Source organism: Odontesthes bonariensis, chromosome 16, assembly GCF_027942865.1.
Source record: "Odontesthes bonariensis isolate fOdoBon6 chromosome 16, fOdoBon6.hap1, whole genome shotgun sequence".
In the NCBI taxonomy this organism is placed as follows: Eukaryota; Metazoa; Chordata; class Actinopteri; order Atheriniformes; family Atherinopsidae; genus Odontesthes; species Odontesthes bonariensis.
In genome coordinates, this window is record NC_134521.1 from 27424067 (window position 1) to 27448477 (window position 24411).

Genomic DNA, 24411 nt, shown 5'->3' on the forward strand with positions numbered 1-24411 from the left:
ACATGAATAACAACACAAACCATGAGTAAATGTTTAAAGAGCAACATATTTCTCAATTATCCAGTTGTTCAACATTTAAAATGTTAGCTCCAGTAATCAAATGGTTAAGCATTCAAGCAATAAGCTGCAAAAAACATGGAGAAAAACATGTTTAAAAGCCCTGGGTCAGTGAAATGCAGACATATAAGCTGGAATATTGATGTTTTTTTTTATTTCGATAGGAGCTTGAAATAAAGGTGGCATTATTTGTGAAAATACACACATAATTTTCTGTATGATGAGATGCATCACAATCTAAAAGAGATGGCATTGATTTTAAAAATAACACTGTCACTTAGCATCAGCGTCAACCCAGCAACCTAGTGACCTTTAAGTAATTTGTACATTATGAAAGAGCTGCTAGGGAATGAGAGAGAGGAGCAACTTAATTCAGCATGGAGAAGAGCTTCGAGAGGGACATTATAAACAATAAAAAAAATAGCTTGATCTGTCGCTTGACAGCTAAATCTGGACACGGCAACATTTCATTCAACAGTTGGACCTCATACAAAAGTTGGCGCTGTTAACTAAATTTGATTAAGTCCTTGATGTTTTATGTCCCCTCAGGTTTATCAGAAGATGCCGCCAAGTAGATACTGGGGCTTTCATACTTTGAATTCATCAATTTGGACAAAAGAGAACAGACACATATTTAGTTTAATTCAATTGGCATAGTTAAATCTAAACAACATTGCAGGATTTACTTCATGTCCAAACAGTGGCCTCATTTTTAAATGAAAAGCAAGAACCGACAAATATCTAATCTGAGAATCAAATGAAAAAACGGATTGAAAGATTCAGAAAGGAAAACGTCTCCTCACCTAATATTATGCTGCTCTGTCAGGTGTCCATTCATCAAGTTGAACACTAATTATATGAAATTGCATCAGAAAATACAAAGAATGTGTTTATTTGGACTGTCACTGTTGACTGCCTGCGGTATCCCTTCACAACATCTGCTTTGCCTGCTTTTCATAGTGAGAGAGGGTGACATGATTAAAAAGCCTTAATTATGTTTGCTGCACAGGGGGCAAAGGATGTGGCAGTGGCGATATCAGTCTTTAGTCGTGGCATGACCTCTATCATACACAGATAGATTAGTTTGCTGCACTGTTAATCTCTTGGGTTGACCCCACACTGGTATGAACTGCTGATGATCATTCATGTTCAGAGGGAAACTTCTCATTCAGTTAGATACATGCATGTTTTTAGAATTTTATTTTTGTGATTTGGGAAAAATGTTTAATGTTTATTTCAAGGATAGCCCCTTGAGATGCATCATCTCATTTTTGAGGGGGTCCTTACAAAACATAAATAGAATCATCAGTAGTATGAAATCATAATTAAAGGTAAATCCAAAACAAGATATAAACGTTTAATCGTTTAATCACTCACACTTAATGCTCCCCTAAGCCTGGCCATCTACCAACCAGCCAATATTACACATTATACATGTACATATATATATTCTTACATACTATACAGTACATACACACATAGTGTACACAACATCAAGGCATAAAGTAAAGCACAGTTGGTAAATCTAAATATAAGGTATTCTAGCACAAGGAACAGGCGAGTACATCCAGACAGACTGATTCCAACAGAAAAACAAAATCAAAAACAAGAGCAGGATGTTTGACCATGAGTAAATAAAGATGATTTAAAGATTTGAAAAGAGGTGATGGATCTAAGTGATCGCGGTAGTTTATTCCAGTCTGCTGGAGCTTTAAACTTAAATGTGTGGCGACCAATTTCTTTCCTGATTCTTGGTGTATAGAAAAATAAATGATCTAAGTATGCCTTAGACTGTACTGTGAACAGAAGGGTATAAGATATTGTTTCAAATATGGAGGGAAATTAGAATAGATACACTTAAAAGTAAATAATGACCTAAGAAATTTCCTTCTAGTCTTGGGAGCCAGCCAATTCAAGGACTCATACATTAGACAGAGGTGGGTCCTGTATGGGCACCTCAGAACAAATCTAAAAAAGACTATTATATAAAGTGTTTACAGGACGAAGATTTGTTTCCATATATTTTTTTTGTGATTAGGTTGATGTGAAGTTTGACAGATAGCTGAGAGTCTAGGCAAAGGCCTAAATATTTAAATTCATCAACTTTTTCTAGTGCTGTACCATCCAGGTAGTTGATATTCCAGTTGTTTGTTAAAGGCAAATAATTTTGTCTCGTGCAAAACAACATAAAATATGATTTATTCTTATTCAAAAGAAGCTTATTGACAGAGAACCATTTTTGGACTAGATTAAAATCAGATTGTATTGAATTTGTTAAATGTCTGAACTGCAGGAGTATATCACAGTGTCATCTGCATATAAGTGAATTTGACAGTCGGGAACAGATTTGTGGGAGGTCATTGATCTTAAAAATATAGAATGATAAAGGGCCTAAAGATGAACCTTGCGGTACACCTTTGTCAATAGTCTTAAAGTCTCACTGGCTGTCCTGAAAAAAAACCACATTGACTTCTATGATGAAGAAAAGAGTTGAAAAAGAGTCTGTAGAGAGACCAATAGCATGTAGTTTGTCTAAAAGGAGATAGTGATCAACCATATCAAATGGTTTAGAAAGGTCAATAATTAACTCTTGTCTTTGTTTCATGAGGTATGTTGCTTTTTAGGGAGCTCCTCATCTTTCAGCCCCTCGGGGACCTTTTAAAACAGTTTGGCCTCTATGCACTAATGGAGTCGAGTTTAGTTCTCACCTGCATTGTGTTATTTCTCTAAATTTACCTAAAACATAAAATAAATGTAAAAGCATTACACGGCTGCAGCAGAACGCCAAAACAAAATTCATGTATTCAGTAAGTCCAGCCCGCCACTGAAAGAAGACCAGTTGGTGTTATTGTGAGACTTTAGTGCGACAGGGTAACATAAGATTCAGGATGTTAAGGGGCTCTATGGTGTACAGGGTACAAAGAGCCCCACAAGAGGGAGGCTCGGTGTGCTCTATTGCACCGGCCGATGGCCAGGGCATAGCCAAGCAGGTCTATCGTTCTCTGTTGAAAGCGGTAGCCCAGGTCGCATCATTGGTCATCCTCCCTCCCCTGTTTCTGAACAGCAACAGTCGGAGAATGAGCTGTCATCTGACAGTGATGGTTTGTTTTAAGGAATGACAATTTGCATACAACTCCAATGCCAGTCGTTGCGACAACTCGAATGTCTTCAATAGCTTCAATTGGTTGTCTACCCACATTAACAAGTGTTAAGAGTTTGCGATCAATTTACTGATTTGTTTCTTGACTGTTCACTCAGGCCATCCTTATTACCTTCAAAGTTGGTACGTTCATGCCTGCAAACCTGCTTTTAAGTTCCACTGTAATGTAGGTTTCCAAACCATGCTATAATTCCATATTTAATTATGCTTTGGAGGATTGCCCAGTAGAACCTCAGGAGGATCTGCCCACTCACTGCAAACAGCCTCAGTTGCCTCAGGAGGTGAAGCTTCTGCTGTAGTCTTTTACACAGAGTCAGGGTCTGTTTTACAGCAAAGAAGTTTAATATTTCTATAAATACATGTGAGCAATTGCATAGTTTTTGATGACCACTCACTTATGGTCATTCACATGGCTTGGGTCAGGGACCATTTCCTGTGTTTTGCTGACAATCAGAATGAGATAGTTGATGGAACTGTGGTAAACAGAAGGGCCCAACTCCTTGTAAAGAATGCTCCAAATTACAGTATCACCAGAGAATTAAATATCATACTCAACCTTTTTTAGTCACTGTATAGAATCGAGTGCTGTGTCACCAACATTGTAGGGCTGCTGTATTGCTATGTTTGGTCTCTGACTCCCATTAATCTTCAATTATTGTGTCCTGTCAGTCACAAAATCACAGAACCATCTCATGAAAGCAGGGTTAATACTTACATATGCAATAATTTGTTTGATCTGTTGTTTAAAGAATATTTTCTGTTTTACGTTGACATATTGATACATAAACTTACGTAAATCAGCCGATAATTTATGTTAACAATTGAATACCTGAAGTCATTTGAAACATCATTGGTGACATTTTCCCTGTCCTAAGTAGTTTTGGCAAAATCTAATTGCTGGGCATTTTTGTTCTATGTCTATATATGTATATTTTGTAATGTACAGAAGTCCAGAATGATTGTCTCTGTTATGGCTTGTCTTGCAAAATCTAGTACAGTTTGTAACAGTTGACATGGTGTTGAGCTATTTGCTGCTCATGAAATGCAGATTTATTGGCGCCAGTTTTTGATGGGTTAAATCTCGGTACAGTAATTATTTAGTATGCATGAAGTGCAACAAAACGGGCACATCTAAAATAATGTGTGCATGTTATTACTGTATGATATGCCAAACAGCCAGCTATCAAGATACTATAAGAGTGGGACTGTTAAAACTGTCACTAAAGTATGAATAGAAATAATTGACATACCTTTGTTCTTTTGGCTTAGAAGATTTTTATATATATATATTCAAGTTTTCATGATTCATGTGTTTTTGTTCTTTTACTTCTTTTAGTGTGACCTTGTGCTGTCTGGTTTTCAGTTTCTTTGTGAGGCTGATGCTCTGATCCTGATTTAGCCTTTGCCTTTTGTTTCATAATGAAAAAACTGTGCTGGTCTGTAACTGTATTTTGTTTAGCTTCTCTTTCTTGCCTCACATAAGGGTCTGGTCAAATAGTCTTTTTTTGCTTAGAAAGGTTGCGAAGTAGGTGAGATGCGCCTGAAGTTTCTAGGTAAAAGCCATGATAACAGCTGTTCAAATCCTCTAAATTCTATGGAAAGGAGTTTCATTGCTTCCTTTATTCTCTCATTTAGCATAACAACCACAAGATCAGCCTTTATGAAAGAAAATAAATTATACTGTCTCACATTTCCTTGTGGCCACAACTTTCAGCCACATGTGCTGTTCATTTGTTTTTGTTCTCAGTGAATATACTTCCAGGCTTTTTTTGTTCCCTGCCAGCTCATCATTGTTGTTTGTGTGCGAAGCTTAGTTTCCTGCCTCCGTTATTGTCTTTAAATTCTTACTCCATATTCTCCTGACTCCTCCTCTTGTGGTAAATCTTCATTGGGTCCTTTGCTTCAATGTTTTTATACACGGTTTCCTTTACATCTCTCAAGCCTCAACAGCAAAAACCGTTTTAAAAGTGTTTTTAAGATGGTGGCGGTTCATATCGCTATATTTCACGATGTTTTGTCTCCACTTTATATTAAATTTGTGTGTTGTTTACAATTGTTTATGTCATTAAACTTTTTGTTTGTTTTCACTGCCACAACTGTGTGATTTCTTCCAATCCCTTTATACATTGTCCTTCATCTATTGATGTTAAACCCTTTGTCTTTGTAACTAATTTAAGTCATGAATGTCAAGTAAAATGTAATGCCATGTAAAATGGGTTAACAATATTCAGTGATGAACGATCGGGATGTAATTGGGTCAGGTGATAGATGGTTCAACCATAAAAACACAAGTTCAGCTTGGTGAAAAATTCTATGGCTGAACAGAACAAAACATGGGTTGTTGGAGCATGTTGTAATGTGCATAATGTTGGGTTAATAAAGACAAATTATGATTGTGATTACTAGATTTAGGTGATAGATAATATTTCATTAATGGAGCCGGTTGATAAATGTCTTCGGTTTGACAGAGATGTATTTATAATGCAGGGTTTGAAAGAGCATCATCATAGATAATCCCGGGCTAATAAACAAAATTATAAATAATGAATTATATAAGGTAAAGACAATCTGAAACAAAACAAAATGTTTTAGAGGATTTGACTCTCACATCGTCAAGTACTTCCGACCAAATCTCACTGGGCTTTTCCTGCTACGGCACACAAAAATGATTTCATAGTGTAACACAATGTCTCTGCATTGTCTGAAATTGTTATTTGTTTACAATTGAATCACATTTAATAGGCAAAATATTAAAATATAACATATTTGGAGGTCGGAGGGGTTGGAGGACGGTGCTACACACCCGACAGACATGTGGGATAGTCATGATATAGTCCAATCCTGATCACGTGCCTTCCAGTAGCATTCAGACCCCGTTTTGTTGCAGTTTTGTCACTTTTTTACACCAGGTTAGACATTGAGAATGAGATGATTGAGGATGGGAAAACATCATGGACTGCATTAACAAATGCTGTAATAACATATCACATGAATATAACCTGTTCCTGTGTGATATGCTGGCGAGTCCTGCCCCCTCACTTTGCTGCTTGCCTTGGTTATATGCAAAGGCAGCACATTGTGATGAAACATTGTCACATTCTGGTTGATTTAGAAAATAACATCACTTGGTTGGTTAGAAATCCAAACACTTGGGTAGAGATAGAAAACAGTCATGGTTGGAGCTAACATTATGGAAACCACTTTAACATGCAGTTTCTCTCAAACTGCTCGGGGCTGCGTTTTCTTTTCTCATAATCTTTTGTCTTATTTGCTTACATGAACGACACGGGCATGTTTTGGGGAGGACAATCTCCGTTTCCTGCCATGTGAATATTTCTGTGAGATTGGGCTGGTAATCCATGCTTTCCTTGCCTTTCTCTGGGTACTAGTTGTTTTTCCTTTTGACAACATTCTTAGATAAGTTAACTGTTAAAGTTAATCTGTCTAGGAGACACAGTATTGATTGTTGATGACATGTCGCTTTACCTTTACTTGTGTTTGCATTAGTTTAACAGTGTTCAGTAGCAATGAGCGTTTTCTAGCATTTCTATTGGAGTTTTTAACAACACCCATTGTATTGCCTAGATACTGCTGGTCCTGACTACATTGGAGCTTTTTTTTGGCATTTACTCAGATCCCTTCTAATGAGTAAAATAATGGAGGAAACTAACGGATCAAACATTTGGTCACACATACCTGCATGTATTTATTTCAAGCTTTATGTGCCAAAATGGCCACCTGGGACCTCTTGTACCCGCAGAGATCTGTGAAATGATATCAATGTACATCAATATGGAATGAATTAAAGCTCACTTTTCAGCTGACAAAGCTAAATGCCATGCACCACCTCCCTGCTGTCCTTGTCTTTGAAAAGGCATTATTGCTGTCCACTCAATTTCCCTCCATCATTTCCCTCCTTGAGCACCTTTTCGCGTTACAACGTATTTAGAGGTCAATTTTGACAGTTTAATGGCTCATCACTACAGCACACGTCATGCACCATCTGTAATTACAGGGAAATTAAAAACTACTGCAGTCGCTTTTTTCCACCAAATTTAAAGAGAATTTGAATGAAACAGTTGAAATGTAGATCAACAGGAAATCTATCTGAAGGTAGAATGTATATTTTCTAAGTTTATCTGCCTGTTTTAACAAACTGAAGCTGAACTATTTCTGTTGATCTGTTTTTCATGTTATAAAGCAGTTGGTATTCAGCTGATTAGTAAAAGTCTTGTAAAGGAGGTGCATTTCTCGTTGCCCTGGAGTCTGGTAGATAGAGAGTAAACATTGACACCGTGACATCCCTCATTGGCTTGTGGACTACATTTTAGCAATCTTGAGCCAGAAGTGATGATATTTGAAGAAGAAGATGGAGAGTTATACTCGAAATGTATTTGGACAAATATTCATCTCTTTGAGGGTGAGATTTACTGAGGAGTATGAGGTGCCAATCTACGGAGAAAAAGGGCAGATGGAACAGCTAGCTCAGCAGATGATCTAAAGAGATTGCACTGATATCTGAACATATAAGTAAAACCTCTCAGTTATGTTTTATGACAAACAAGGAGTATTTGGTTGTGTGTCTCTGTGGAGACACCTATGTTTGCATGTCATTTCTTTTTATATTGTGTGTTTGAAACCTTTTGGGGCAGAAGGTGGGCATGTGCTGTCAATCACTGCACGTGGGTGTGAGAACCATAACGTTTAAATTTCAATCTTCCTCCTAGCATTTTTTTTCTTTTACAGAAGTTTTTGCAAGAAAGGCACACACACTTTGTCCTGCTGCTGCCAGAGCATGAGAGGGTGAACTTTCACGTAGAATTGCAGGAGTTCTGAATGCATGCTGTGCTTTTTTCAAAAAACTAAATTTCTCTGTTTATTTGCTTTCACATCTGTCACTACGAACGCTGCTGTTATTTTGCAGTTTAGCGGACAAGTGGCAAAGTTTGAAATGACTTGTCTACTAACAGTGGCCAATGTCTTTTTAAATAAACTCCAACCTCTCATGTGTTCCACTGGACTACAGTAAAATTTCTTATCGCTCATTGTTCAGAAGAATGGACAGTGGACTGTGAAGTCGTAACCCAAGTTTGTGTCAATAAACCAAAACAGCTATGATAACAAGAATAAGGAAAATTAGATGAAATTGTCAAATAGCCAGCAATCACTGTCACTTCTCTTCACATTTAATTTTGTGTAAACATTTGCGTTCTGGAATTAGAAGGCTTTATGAAGTAATCTCTCCATGGTCTGAAATCCTTGGGCATGCAACCATACTTTGGTTGCACCCCCCATTCCGACATCCCACCATTCTGACAAGGCTTTCCATATAAGGAATTGTGTGTTACTCAACAGATAACAGTCCCTTCTTTCTGTTCATGCATTTTACATGTTTTAAGACATGTGTACAGGTGTGATACAGTCTTTAAAAGCGTAATTAAAGCCTCTCCCCCTCTCTCTCTGCCTGTTATTCTTCAAAGCTTGTGATGTTTGAATGATATTAAATTGATACTAAATGATGATTTATGGGTCAAATCTACAGTCAGCGGGGAGGATGAGTTGGATGTGGGCTTATTTTGGATTTTAAAAATAAAAATAAAAGATGATGGCACTCAGGATCCATCCATAAGGGCTGTGTTGTTACTATTCACTATAAATCTGGTGTGTGTGTGTAACAGCTGTTATGTAGGTGTGTCGGATACCATCAGATCCTGACATGATCCTGGCATGAGTCGGTGGTAATTTTCAAAACGCACTACAAAAGCAAATTAATGATATTCAAATAATTTATTACACAAAAAGGAGGAACCATGTCGGAAAGGCAGGATGTAACAGAAATCCTTGCTATCATTGCTGGCCTTTAATAAATAATACCTCTGTACTCTTCCCATTAGCGACCTCCGACCAGGGAAAATGCAGATAAAACAGTGGACTCCACTTTTCATCCACTGTTGAAAAGTAACTAGCAACTCACTTGCTGGTAATCTTGTTCCAGATGGTGTTGAGACTTCTCCTTTGCATACATTTTCTTATTCTCATCTGTATGGACTTTTAAATCTTTAGTAGTCGTAGTAGTGGTAGCTCCAACATTTTATTTTAAAAATATTGGCAGCTATTTGATTTCAAGTAAAACCAATCAATTATTAAACTGATGAAAAGTATTGAGTTGGTTTAGACTTGCTCCAGTGGTCCAATAAAGTACAGTATAAATTGGTTGGACCCTCAGTATTGTCTGAAAAAGTCTTCTGTCAGCATTCCTAATGAATCAAAGTAAGTGGATGAATTCCCTCTCATCCACCAATTGCTCTCTGCTCCCCGAAGCTTCCCAGCCTCACAACATCTGTCACAGTTGTGTCAAGGATAAATTTTAGGACACACTTTTTGCAGCAGTAATAAATTACATAATCAGAAGTAAATTGCCTCCTGCAAACTGCATCACATCAAACTACAAACACACTTGCCTTGCAGTGTTTGGTTTCTGGGAACCTGACGTTTGTTGAACAATAAAACTATTATCTCTGACCCCAACTGTAACTATGCTTCTCTCCAACCCATGTGTCATATACAATATAGCATTATTTTCTCTTTGCAGTGTTTTCTTGTCAACATTGAAACGTTATTTTAGAGAGTTTGCTTGTCCTCAAATAGTAAGCAAGTGAGCAAAAGCTAAAAACTAACTAATACCTTTGGCACAGAATATTTGATTTATTAGGACCAACAGGAAATTGAGACTGTAATCTTAAATGTGTCAGTTTAAAATAAGTATGCTCAGATTTGCAAAGCAATTCTGCCGACATGAAAGCATAACTCTTAAATGTTTTCAATTTAATCATGGCTTTGGAGGCTTGGAACTTTGCTTTTCAGTCACAGTAGGGAGCCAAAGTAACTGCATTTGTCCAGGTTTCTTTGAGGATCTTGAAAGTGCTCCAAGGTAACTGCTCTGACAGCGCACAGACACACAATACGGCATTTATGTCACGGTGGAATAGGAAGTTTATGAAATGGTTGGTTAAAGCCAGAGGTGGCGCACTAGATAGAGGGGCATAACCTGTAAAGAGAAGCAGAGGAATAAAAGTCGTCTTGCAGCATCCTGATCGTTGGTCCTTGAATACGGAGTATAGAGGAACAATAGAGTTTAATAGCTGAATGTGCTGTTTTTTATTGCACCCTTCCATAGTGAGAACAGAGAAGGGGTCAGCACTATCAGCAGGTCAATGTCATGGTCTGTGAAATGTAAGCCAATGCATAGCGACACACTTTAAAGTGTCCTCTATGATAAGATATACTTGGATCTCTCAGCGTGGGTTCACGTGAACATTTGACAGTTACCAAATGACCATATGTTTGGACTAGCGCATCATATAACACATTGCTTTACCATCTCTCATTTAGATATAAGTAGGGTAATATAAGTAGGACAAGCTGTTTTCTTGCTATAAAAAGAAAAAAAACAGTAAAGCACATCACTGGGAATCATGACCATCTGAAGAACCCCCTGGCCATAAGAAATAGACATTTTGCCTGGTAGAGTAACCTTCTGAGTTTGTGCCAATCTGTCACCTTGCATATAGCACCTCCTGTTTTGGATCAGTATCAGTCTTTTTTTCTCTTTTTTTACCCATTTACTCCTTAATCCATCATGCTACTGTATAATCTGCAGGGTATATGTCTGTTTAGTTCACTGAGCAAACAGGTTGGAGAGGCCCTATCTGTGCCCTCCAGTTGTCTCCGTCCTGGGAGTCCAGTAGGCAGTGTGCCCAATAGTCTGCTGTAGGCTCTCCCGGAAGTTTTCTACTGTCTATTTTTGCTTTGTGCAGCATGTTCCCATTTGTCCTTGTCAATCTGTCACTTTGCTTTGGTCTCCTCCTTTCTCTGTATTGGTGTTTGGCAACATATATATATATATATATATATATATATATATATATATATATATATATATATATATTTATTCTTAACCTTGTATATAGCCCTAGAAATGTCAAATTGTCATTTAAGCATAATCTGCTAGATCATAGTTAGAATCCACAAATAGTTTAATGTGGTTGCCATTAACACTCACTAAAATTTAAATCATGGAAAATAAACATGCATTTTAAATTAACATAGCTACAAAGTTGCATCTAAAGACAAACGGACCAGTTTCCTGCTTCCATATACAAAACTGTTTTGGTTGAATCATTTTTTCCTAAAATTGTACCATTGATATAAAATGTAATTTTATCAAACAAATGTATTTTTTAAAACAAAAATTTGCATCAAAATATAGAAATGTGTGTCTCCACCCTTTGCAGAGCATGCACTGGTATAAAAACAGAACTACATGTGGAGAACAGGAATAGAGTCAATTACTGAGATATATTGTGTCTAAATTTGGAAGCCATGCCTCTCCTTGTCAAGGCAGAGCAGGAAGAATGTGAACCAGCGGCTCCCATGGGTAAGAAAACATCTGCCAGCCCAAACACAAGGTGGGAGAAGAGCTTCTCTGACCACAGAAATGCAATATTTAGGCTTGCAGGTCTGAAACAGAGCTACACTGCAGCTTACTCACTCTCTCTTATGTTTGCTCTGTCTGATTGAGGTGATTTTTTTTTTTTTCCTTCTCATTCATGTCATGGCTCATCTTCTTTTAGTATGCATCTCGGGACATGTCACATCCGCAGGCTGCAAGGTGAAGTATCCTCATTAAAATTTGACTTTTGACTTTTTGAACTGTGAGATTGCCGGTGCATGAAAGCTAACATGGCAAATAGAGTTACTGTATTTTGAAGAACATTTGACTTTGTGCGTGAATGAAAAGGGAGAAAGAGTTGAAAGTGGAAAACAAACAGGTGACAACAGGAAAAAAGAAAAAGATACTAAAGCAAGGGGGGGTGCTGCCAGAAGCAACACAAACATGGATGATGACCTTGGAAGGAGTGCACTCAGCGTGATCTTCATATAACTGAATATGAATTTAATTTTGTTTTCTGCAGATTTTGTTTATCCATCCACAGAGTAAAGAGTAATTGGTTAGTGCTTTTTTTGCTTCTCATATGCATTTCATGTGCATATTCTTGAACTTACCTTTAATAGTAACCAATAAATGAACACTTTTACTGCCATACAGTAACAATCTGAATTCAACAAACAAACTTAATACGATGCCACCCTGTGCACCTTCCAATAAATGGAATTTGACATTGTCTCCACACAGTAAATCATTGTGATTTTTGGTAAATCCACTTAATTACACAAACGCTTTTTCTCCTGGATGGAAATGTGTGCTACAGTCATATACCCTTATACCCTTTCTGAGGAGTCAGTCCCAAAGCCTTTATTTTTTCTCTCCTCAGCAACTCAACTGTTCTGCGTCCCTCCTTTTCTGTGAATGTTTCTGCTACTTGGACATCGGAAGACTTTCTTGTCCTCACTCTGATGTTTATTCCTTCACAGGCTTTCCATTTGATCTTGTCTGCAGTCTGGCTGGCCCACCTCAAAATGTTATTGTTTCTTTGTATGCTTCAGATCACTATGTTTTAAGAAATTCCATGGCTTCTAAGAACTTCCTGAAATGTTCTCACAGGAACTGAGGGCAGTTCTCACGAAGTGCTGTTGACCCATCACCCTTGACTGTGGGAATTCTGTTCTTGAGAAGAGTTGAGTTATTTTGTTTCTTTCCTCAAACAAGAACTACAGCCTTACATCCAAACAACTTTATTTTCATCTCATCCGACCACGGGATTGATCACAAAAACTTTCTTTGTGTGGGTGGGCTTTTGAAAAGAGAAGGTAAACAACTCTTTTCCTCTTTTGGAGAAGTGAGTTCTCCTTTGTAGGGCTATTTGGAAAGCTGCCAGTACAGTGACTGTCTTGATAAAAAATTATCAGAGAAGAAGCTTGGACAAGTAACTCCATGTTAAGAGTTTGAAGAAAGAACAAATGTTGTGGCTTTTGTTAGCATTTGAACCTGTAGCAACATAATGGCCAAAGAACGGAAAAGACCTTGGATTGTGCTATTGACGTCTTGCTCTTTTGTGTGGATAACTCTTTATCTTCTGCTGAGTTCAACATATCCAAGAAAAAGGGATAATCAAACCCTGTATCCAGCCAGATGGAGTCAGCACATGTTGTTCACAAGAGTACTGGACTATGGCCATGCCAGGCCACCTTCAGGTGAACAAGCTGTCACAGGTAGACCACTCCTGGGTGTTTTTAATCTTTTGCTGATACTTCTCTTGGCTGGTGATGTTGAACTAAATCCTGGACCTCAATTTTCAACGGGATTAGGCCCACAGCTAGCTGGATCACTTCCAGTGCTTGCTGGGCCTCTACCTCTGCTAACTGGGCCTCCACCTATACTGGCTGTACCTCCACCTTTGCTGATTGGGCCTCTCCCTCTGCTGCACGGGCCTCTACCTCTGCTGCCTGGGCCATCACCTCAGCTAGCTGGACCTCCACCACCACTGGTTGGGCCTCCACCTCAGCTAGCTGGACCTCCACCACCACTGGTTGGGCCTCCACCTCAGCTAGCTGGACCTCCACCACCACTGGTTGGGCCTCCACCTCAGCTAGCTGGATCTCCACCTCTGCTGCCCGGGCCTCCACCTCAGCAAGCTGGACCTCCACCACCACTGGCTGGCTGGGCTGACATCGCTGCCAGCGGGACCTCCAAAACTTCCAGCAGCTCACTCAGACTCCATCAGCGGTGTAGTTGTGGATGAGTCCAGGAGTGGGTTATGCCACAGGACTCCTGCGTTCAAAAAACAATGATCTGCAAATCTATACAGCACCCTTAACCAAGCTAAGGTAATCTGGGACCCACATATAAGCCAAAAGGTCTACTTGGTGGACATTTAAATATTGGAAGCATTTTGCCCAAGTGTGACCAAGTTCATCATCTATTAAGTAACTCGAACCTGGACTTTTTATGTTTGTCTGAGACCTGGTTAAATATATATTCACCGATGGCGGGACTGTATGTACCAGGCTACAATATTTTTAGGCAAGACCGGGTGGGAAATCGGGGTGGAGGGGTAATATTTTATGTAAGGGAACACTTAAAGTGCAAACAGATAGAATGGGTTTGTGTTTTCTCTCTCTGTAATTATTCCCTCTTTTCACACTGGCCATGAAGGCTAACTATTCTAATTGTTGTTACTGTTGTTTTATTGATTTTACTATCCTATGTTGTTGACATCAATCTGCCGAAGGGACTAAAGTTGGAAATTAGCCATTGGCTATAATCTTGCATATTTACATGTATATGTTCATTAATATGTATTGTCCCTGCTTTAAATAAATAAACTCAAACTCAAATTCAAAAACATACAGTCAAACTTGGAGGGATAACATGGAAACCCACCAACCTGGTCCCCGATTAATAAAACTCTATGTAGTCTTGTGAAAAAAAACTATGTGTAGCACAAAGGCAGAAATACACATATGCATAATTTTTGCTACATTTATAAAACTGTGTGTATGGGTCCCTTTTATGATCTGAGTGAATAAAGCCGTTTTCCACCCACATTTCCTCCAGTCCTCCAATAAAGATGAAAAAAGCTAAATAGTTATTCGTTCATACCATTAAACGTGGCCCAAAATGGCATCTTCTAAAGAATCATCCCTACAAGTGGAAAAACGGAGCTTTAACTCATGAGTGCTTCTACATCAGAGCAAGTGTCGTTCTCAAGTGTTTCCTTCAACAAGCCACAAAGTCCTCGTAAAGAGAAAGTAACAAGAAAATCTTTTTTATTCGGTCGCCCCTGTTCAGGAATCATAAACGGAGTAAAAACTGATGAGTGGACAAAAACTGAAGTAATTAAACCTCTGCAGAGGTGAAAACTAAATGGTTGCACTACAAACGAGAGGCCAAAAAGCACAGCTCGCAAACAGCATCTGGACCACAATAGGAGGCCTGTCATCATTTCTTTATCAGCAGTAAATGAATGGAGAGATGATAAATTGTGTCTTCCTGCCATGCAGATGATCAGGTGGAGGAGACACAGGTGTACAGGTGGAGCATCTTACTATAAGATGGCTGTTCTTAAACAGCATTTGGAAGACAAAAACAACACGAGTCAGTTATTATCTTGTGCCATAGAATCAGATAAATCTCTAAACACTCATTTCCATAGATGGGGACTCGAGTCACTGTGACTTGGACTCGAGTCGACTCGAGTAGCTGTTTTGATGACTTGTGACTTGACTTGACAAAAAAACGAAAGACTTGAGACTCGACTCGGACTTTGAACTTAAAGACTCGGCACTTGACTTGACTTGAGACACGATGACTTGAATGACTTGAGTGTTAAGCATCTAGCATAACTTCGAACTTTGTTCGTCATTTGAAGATCCATTCTGACCAGTAAGTGCTTGTCATATTAGATAATATTATCCTGTTAGCCTAGTCGGTAGTTAGCTAACGTTAGCTTGATATGATAGGTGGACAGGTTGGACACATTGGCCAATGATGTTCACTGACAGTTACTTATATCTTGTCTTTTCACTTTATTAAGATCAGATTCTGTAGGTAAAATTGCAATAATAAGGTGACTTGACTTTGACTTGACTTGACCTATTACAGGACTTGACTTGACTTGCTCAAGAAAAAATTACTTGGGACTTACTTGAGACTTGAAAGCTAAGACTTGAGACTTACTTGAGACTTGCACATGTGTGACTTGGTCCCATCTCTGCCCATTTACAAACACCACTATCCTTTCCATATCAGTCTTAAATTTGTGTAAGAACATGTGTGCGAGTGGTCTAAAGAATGCAAAGGTTTCCAATCTTACTGCACATTATTCCTTTAATATTCCAGTCTGTGCGTACAAAAAGTTTATTCATCTGAGCCCTGGAGATTGTTCCCAAAGAAGAGTGGTCCGAAATCCCATCAGAGATATATTAGGATTATTTTTTCTAAGACCTGTTTGATTTCTTTTGTACAATTTCTTTTGGTAAAGGTGTAAAAAAAGAAAAGAAAACAACATAGAAATTGGCCAGATTAATCTCCCAAAAAAATATAATGGCATGTCGTCATCATTTCCATACAGGAAACAGCTTTTGGTAAAATAATACTCTCAGTCTAAACTGGGAATACATTATGTTTGTTAATATAATCACTATTTAAATCACCAAAAATTTTTCTGCACCAAACACAAACCGCCGCGCCTGTTACGGTGTTTGCTGATCGGAAGCAGGGGACTGCTCTGTCTGCACTTCGGTCTGCATGGTCTACACAGCAGGCAGTGATATGAAGGGAGAGAAAATAGCGCCAAGCGATTGTGAGGTCTGACTTTTTCCTGGAGAACGATTTTGTGATGCAAATGTATTACTCTTTTGAACGCATATTGTTTTGAGAAGCAAGACGCTTTATTTTTGCGACCCCAGCCAACTAGCCGGACTACCTTCATCAACGCCAAAACGAGGCCGGAACTCGGCTCACAGTACGCAGCAGGGGGTAAGAAAATGTTCATAAATAATATTACTCGTATGGGATGTCACACAGCTTCATGTCAAAAGAGGCGAACTATCCCTTTAATGATTGTCACTGTTGGTTTCATTGGAACATAACAGCATCACAGCCATGTTTGGCAGATAAAATGCTTTGAACTGTTTTGGTTTTTTTCTCTACTTTACAATTTCTATTTTGCATAACCTTGATCTTATTTTATTATTATTATTATTATTATTCCACTGAATATTACTTCAAATTCTCTGTAGGTTTTTTTTTTTTTTTTTTAAATCTGCCTATTTTCTTTCTTCTTGGTCTAAACTGAGGTGTTTCATTTGCTGGTCAATTCTCAAGATCAGCTTGTTAAAGGCCTACAGAAAGGTGATTTTTTTTTTTGCACAAAACTGAAATAGCAGATCGATTCCTTATATACCATTGAATTTTTTTATGATTTTAAAATTATTTTAGGCCCCTGGATAGTCCTGGTTAGGCCCAATAAACTATCACCACATTTGACTCGAATAGCCCGCCATTTGGCAAACCAAAAGTAGCAGACGACAGGTGCGTGACGTCACGAGTGCCAGCTGCTGGAACAACCCTCAACAATCAACAGCAGTTTGCCAGACCTGGACAGCTTCTTCACGGCAAATTTCGATCCGAATATTGTTGATGACAATGAAGAAGACAATGAAGAGCCTGAAGAAGAAACCGAGGAGGGATTGGGGCTAGAACTATACAGGTTCGAGCCAGCAATTGCCAGTGACAGTGGGTCGGAGTCCGAGTCCGAGAGCAATGGGGACGATGATGGTGATCATGGTGATTTTGGTCGTCTTCAGAATGCCGATTGGTGAGCATACACTGTGTTTGGTCTAGGCCACGAGTCACAAAAGCAGCGTGTAATTGTGCAGCTATTTCCACCGCTGTATACACAGCTGGACTGTTTGGCACCAAAGCAGGAGGAACAAAAAAAGGTCACCGGTGATAAAACATAACAGTCCATTAGGCTGCAACAAAGAGACAGAATCCCATAACGCCCTCCTCTCCATCTCTGACAGATAACACCACTGTTGCTACATTTGCGGCACTGAAACCTTGTCCAAACACAAGTATACTCCCACTCACTTTTATGCTTGGAAGTTCCCCATGTGTGCCGCGGGACGCCGGGGCTCTTGATGATCGCTCTGCCGGCTGATTTCAGGGCATCCATCCCGAGGTGTGTCCGCTCTCTGCCAGGTGGATTCCCCCTGAGTGTCCGCACCGCAGGGAGCTGAACACGGCGGGATGGCTCCGGCTGATTTCAGAGCAACCATCCCGAGGTGTGTCTGCTCTCCGCTAGCTGGATTCCCCCTGAGTGTCCGCACCGCAGGGAGCTGAACACTGCGGGATGTGCTCCGGGTGATTTCAGGGCATCCATCCCGAGGTGTGTCCGCTCTCCGCCAGGTGGATTCCCCCTGAGTGTCCGCACCGCAGGGAGCTGAACACTGCGGGATGCGCTCCGGCTGGTTTCACCAGAGAGGAGGCAGGCGAACAGGGAGACACAGACACAAGTTCCGACCGCAGGTCTCTCTGCTTCCTCTGTCCCCGGGGGTGTGAGCTGCTGGTGTTGAGGGCAACACACGCACCCACAGCACTTCGTACATCTACTCGCAATAAAAACTGCACTGAACCCAACGTTTTATTGCCTTCACCACTCAACAAGCATACTACAATAGCGGCAGCCAGGAAAAAACATGGCATTTGTGACGTCGCACGGAAGCCCCGCCTCCATTCTGGAATTCCAGGAAGGATTTCCAAGCGGCAAATTCAAAATCGTAGATGTGGGACCATCTACGTGTATTGCATGTTCATGCACACACACTCACACTCACATTCATTAAGCAGCTCACTAAGCAGTTGTTGTGCTGTCCTGTGGTTTAAGGTCACCTGTGTATCATATGAGATTGCTGCTGCTTGTGTTTTTTTTTTGTTTGTGTGTTTGTTCGCTGCTTGTCTGCTTACAGGTGCTCCTGGTGCTTCTAAGGTTGGATTCCCCACAAAAGCCGTGAATCGTCTTCAGTTTTGTTTTTACAGGTGTAGCAGCTGGTTGTCGGATTTTTCATTGTTTTTTATGTTTGTCTCTTCATGTTTCTGTTCTTTTTTTCTCTTCTTCGCTTTCCCTCTCTCTCTGTCCCCCGGTCCGGTTCGGCACTATTATCATATCATGTTAAATTTTGTAACAAAAATTAATAAATAAAAATGAGGAGTTGATGGGTGTCAAGGGGAGCTTTACATTCATAAAGCTTCCCTTGGCATAGCAAATGTGTTTAGCATAAACGGTATTCAGATTACAATTCTGCTGCCATAATGCTGGACAGGACAAGGGAAAAAAAATAAAAATAAAAAAATCGCAAATTTCATGCGTTTATAAAATGTTTTGGTGTAGGGTCCAATGATCATTATTGTTCCTCTGTGTATGTATTATCATTATGTATTGGGTGTAGTGTCAGCTTTCTGTAGGCCTTTAAAGTTTCCTCTTGTTTGTTTTGTTTTTTGTGGAAATTTATAATTTACACTTCATTCGAGTAGTATTGACTTGCTCCACAAATAGCTTACTTCATCTCCAAATCTACCAAATCTCAATTTAAAGCTGCAGTCGGCAGGTTTTCAAAATTCCGGGTCTAAAGTCGGAAAATTCGAACTGATACAACTTTCAGGTCCCTCCCCCAACCTCTAACAAGCTCCGAATCGCCCCCCCAAACCCCTCCCCCTCTGTGGATGAGGTTGTGCACGTGAGTTCACACCAGTGTGAGCGCACACAAGCTGGGGCAGACTCACGCTCAGCAGCGTGTGCACAAGCTGTGATTGACAGGTAGGATTCCTCCACCCTAACTTGATTGGTTAAAAACAGCCGGGAGCGCTCGGTTTTTGCAAGCATGATTACAGGCTTCAGAGGGAGCTACAGATTTCGTTATTTTTCCTAAACAGCATATTTAATATTCTACTTCCAGAATCCCATGACAGTTCAAGCTAATATGACTAAAAAAAAGTTGCCGACCGCAGCTTTAAGTCCTCTGAACTTTAACCAATTATGCTTGAATTTAATTTGAACCCTGTGCATGAAATAGTTAATGTCATGCACTGTCATTTTTATATTGATGTAAATCATCTTAAATGAAAGCTGCGCACTCAAAGTCGAAAGGGATTGCAGGAAGAGGTCCCAAACACATAGAAAAACACAGGAGGCAGGAATGGCAAACAAAAGACTTTAAAGGGAAAACTGACTGAAGGCACCGAAGAGGCTAAATCCAACTGAGAATTCAGGGGAATAACAAGGCTGGTAAAACAGGAGATGAGCAAAGAACCATAATTGACAAGATGAACAGACAGACTGACAGCACTATAATTACACACTCAAGGGCTGAAAAGACATAGCTGCCAACAACTAAGGTAAAGCAGACAATCAGAGGTAGACACATGAGACAAGTAAAACAATAGGAGACAAAAGAAGGACAAAACACTCAAACAGAAACTAAAGCGGTGAAAATCCAAAACCTTTTCTGAAATCACAGAGTTACCAAAACCAGAAACTTCATCAGAAAGACAAAAATCAGCAACACACTCCAACGCTTGATTATCATTCAAATATGCCTTATTGTTAAAGGAGAACTGCGGTATTTTCAACATTAAGCCTCTTTTCTGAGTCGTCTGCAATGTTTTAGAACCCCCCTCACCGCTTTTTTGATGTTTACTGCTGTCTCCGGTATTTACCTAATTTTGATTCATCTCAACCTGCTTCAGAATGGCAAGTCATGTGTATGTCCAAAAAGGTCCGTAAAAGCACCATAAACGTGGTTACAGGTGTGCACTGGTAATCCATATCAAATTTCGTTGCGAAAAGTTGCTTCTGTCGTGTTTTATTTGGCTCAGCAGTTGAATCTGACTTGCTATACTCCACACCACTTGATGGTTTCGGTGACGGAGTAATATCAACGAACATCCAGTCTTCAATAGAACTCAATGGGATTTACAAAATGTCAAATAAAACACGACAGAAGCAACTTTTCGCAACGAAATTTGATATGGATTACCAGTGCACACCAGTAACCACTCCGGTGAGTTGATGATTTTGAAAACGGACGTTTATGGTGCTTTTATGGACCTTTTTGGAAATGCACATGACTTGCCATTCTGAAGCAGGTTGAGAAGAATCACAATTAGGCAAATACCGGAGACAGCAGTAAGCATCAAAAAAGCGCTGAGGGGGGTTCTAAAACATTGCAGACGACTCAGAAAAGAGGCTTAATGTTGAAAATACCGCAGTTATCCTTTAACACAATCATTCAGATTCAAAAGATTTTGAGTGAAAAACACCTACCGCAGTTACAACACCTTTCATTTGATAATACTTTTCTTGTGATTTATTTTTTTCTTGTGAGTAGAATGAAATTTGCAGAGCAGCCACTGTTTTTGAAATGAATTGGCTGTTGTCTGACTCGCAGCTTTTTCCTCTGCACTTTGTTTTTGTTTTTGTTGTCTTTTTGCCAGAGATGCTGGGCACAATTGTTGCTTCCCACATAAAAGGTCATGGGCTTGAAATGAATCAATGGAGGCTTTAAACATGATGTGTAGGTAGTGAGCCCTTTGAAAGAATCGGGTGGTAACACTTTAAATTTTTATCATGATTTCCATTCACATGAGAAAAAATATTACATCATTTCATCCAATTATGGATTACTGGTCTTAACAATGGGCACTTGGAAAAGAGACAAGCAGTTCATGACAGCCAATTCATTTGAACTGCCTATAGATTCAAATACGATCTGCTTTTGAAAAATACTTTCTTTTAGATTTTGTCCCTGCCGATACTGCATTTCTTAACAAAGCTGCAGGGTAAAACTCCCTCGCATAATTCAAATAAATTATTTCTGCAGTTATTGCTTGTGGGCTTATAAGGATTCACCGACGATTACTCTGGTGAGGTTTGTGTTTGGTACAGAAAAATGTTTGGTGATCTAAATAGTGATTTGCTGACTTTACAAACCCTTTTCACATAAGACTGCTGATGGATGGATACATGGACATATAAAAACAGCTGGGATGGCAAGGGAAAAATAAGTCTCCTAATGTGGATAATAATGTTTTCTGTTTTATTTCTTTTCCCACTTTGCTTTCACTTTAAATCGCTGTTTTAAAAACCCTTACATTTTGTTAGATAAAGAGTGTTTGTAGTAAAAGTAATACAAGCAGGGCTAGACAGGAAACAGAAGTGAACTGACTAAGGGAAACACTGCCTATGATCTGGCACTGATTAAAAGAAACCTGGTAGTATATATACGGAGTTGATGACACGGAATTCATTGACTAAGCCAGTCTAGTCTCACATGTATACTTAGAATGATCAAACCTTCCTAAACAGCACAGCATGTTTAGGTGTTTTGTAATGTGTGAAATAATGTACCGTAGTACGGGTCCCACTAAAAGCAACAAGCTTTCTCCCACACTGACTTGGTAACATGGTTGCCTCTGTGTTGAAGATTTGTTCAGACAGATGAGAACTTAAATTGCATTCTGTTGTCACTTTTTAGGTCGTGCAAAGCTGCCAAAATATTTTTCCAAACCTGACAAAGAACTTTTAATGCCTGAACTTAAAGGGACACTATGTAATAAATTAAGTAATTTATTAGCTCAAATCAACATATTCATTCATAAATTAGTCCTCATTGGTGTAAAATTATCTCTGTCAAAAATCTCAATTATCCTCCTGAGTGAAGAATAACTTGTCTGTATCTACATAGAGCGGGCAAGCTCTATGGAGGCTGCCATGTCCTTGCGGTCTATGAAAAAAGACGAAGTGCCGAGAGGGACATAAAGCACTTTGAATCGCGTTTTCCCCAACCCCAGGCCTTTTTTTTTTTTTTAGTGCACCGTTCCTGGAGATACTGCAATACCAGATCGATGCGTGGAGTGGAGAGAGCAAGCCCCTATTCCATCTCCCTGTTCCAAAAATCAATTTAATATATGGTCCTCGGGTAGGGGACGTATCACTAACGCCAGGCCTGGAAGCGGAAATGACGTCATTTTGACATCACGTCCGCTACCGGCGCTAATGGTAAATTGATTTTATCTCGTAAATTATCCCACTAATAATGCATTGATTGTTACCAAACTTCTGCCGTAGTACACATAGGCTCTTAACTCACAAAACGAGGCATTAGAAAGTTTGTAAGTTTACCGGGAGTTTATTTAAAAGAACATCCAGATAGCAACTACACACTGCTGCTAACGCTACCGCTGCGTCAACGTCACTTCTGGTAACTCCCGGAATATGATTTGCACACCAAAGGCTAAGTCAACTTATGTTATCTGACATGTTATCTGTCATCTGTATTTATAGTGTTGTTGTATGTGTGTTATGTAATCCTTTGTACTGTGTGTCTTGATGTCTTTTTGCTTGTATGGACCTTGAGTCTGAAGCTATAGCTTCTTGAATCTTGACACATACCGCCTGCCGTAGTTCAAGAAGTTGCAACGCACATTTGAAAACGCGAGGCGCTAGAGAGCAAATTCATTCGACTTTGCAAAATAAAATTGCACCACTAGATGGGGGAAGAAATTACATAATGTCCCTTTAAGCAAGCATAAACTGAAAATGAAAGTAAATTAAAACATGAAGCAGAGGAAGGCAGAAACTCAAATAGAGAATGAGACAGTAAAGTGAAATGCAATGAACAGATAAGTTTACCTCGGAATACAACCAGAGTATTTTGGTTGGTGTTTTGCATTCATGCTGTTCCACCACTATCCTCTCATGCTCCTTAAAGTGGGATTTCATGGGGCTATGCACTTTCTAATCAGAGAGAGAGAATGCATGTCTGCTTCAGGAAAGTTGTGTTCCAGACATTGTGCTTATTTTACACACTTCCCCCTGGATGTGGAAGGTTGGCGTGGCACTAACTGAGTAAAATGATGATATGTGATGTAGATGGGCCAACTTTGCAATGGCAAGCCTGCTCTGCCAGCCATCAAGCTGCTGCTTCTGCCATCAAGGAACATCTGTATGTCAATTCATGGGGACAAATTGGGATTGCATGGATACCTACCAGAACAAAATGCCACATTTGTGCAATACATTGTCATCGGCAGCTGCCACTTTTAAGTGTAGGAGCCAAGTTTAATTCATCAAGTTTTTGTTGAAAATGAAGAAAGTAGAGGTTAGCCTTCAGGGTTTCTATATATTTATGTGCATCTATATATTACATTTATTATACAAAAAGTGTGTGTGGTACAAGGGAGAGCAGACAGTAAACATAAAGTGCAGTACCCAAATAGAGACAACGTTGGTGCTTTGATGTAAAAGATCAAATGGATTGAGTAAGAAGCAGGTTGGATACATGTTGGAAATAGGTTTAACTGGCTCCAGTATGAACATTACAGCTCAATATAAACTCACATTTTCTACATGAATTAAGAACACAAAATTCTGATATCATCAAGTACTCCAAACTAAATCTGAGACTGCCGAGTTCCAGCCTTGAACTTGAATATTGATGCTGCGGGTTTGGCAAAGTACTGAGGGAATGTTCAAACCATTAACGACAGCAGCAGAGACCAATTGCATATCCACTGTCACTTCAGCATCCTTCCAGTTATAGTACTGAAAACATTCCAGGCTTCAAGCAGAAAGCTTCCTGCCCTTTGAACAGAAAACTGTTGTTGGTGAGGTGTCTGTGTGAATTATTGGGCTTCTCTAGGGAAACTGAAAAAAATCCAACAGAGAAGA

General features: G+C 39.4%; 1 pseudogene; it reads right to left on the reverse strand.

Annotated features, from left to right (window-relative positions):
- Positions 1-22545: 22545 nt before the first annotated feature.
- LOC142402352 (U2 spliceosomal RNA) lies at positions 22546-22668 on the reverse strand (annotated as a pseudogene).
- Between the last annotated feature and the right edge of the window lie 1743 nt (positions 22669-24411).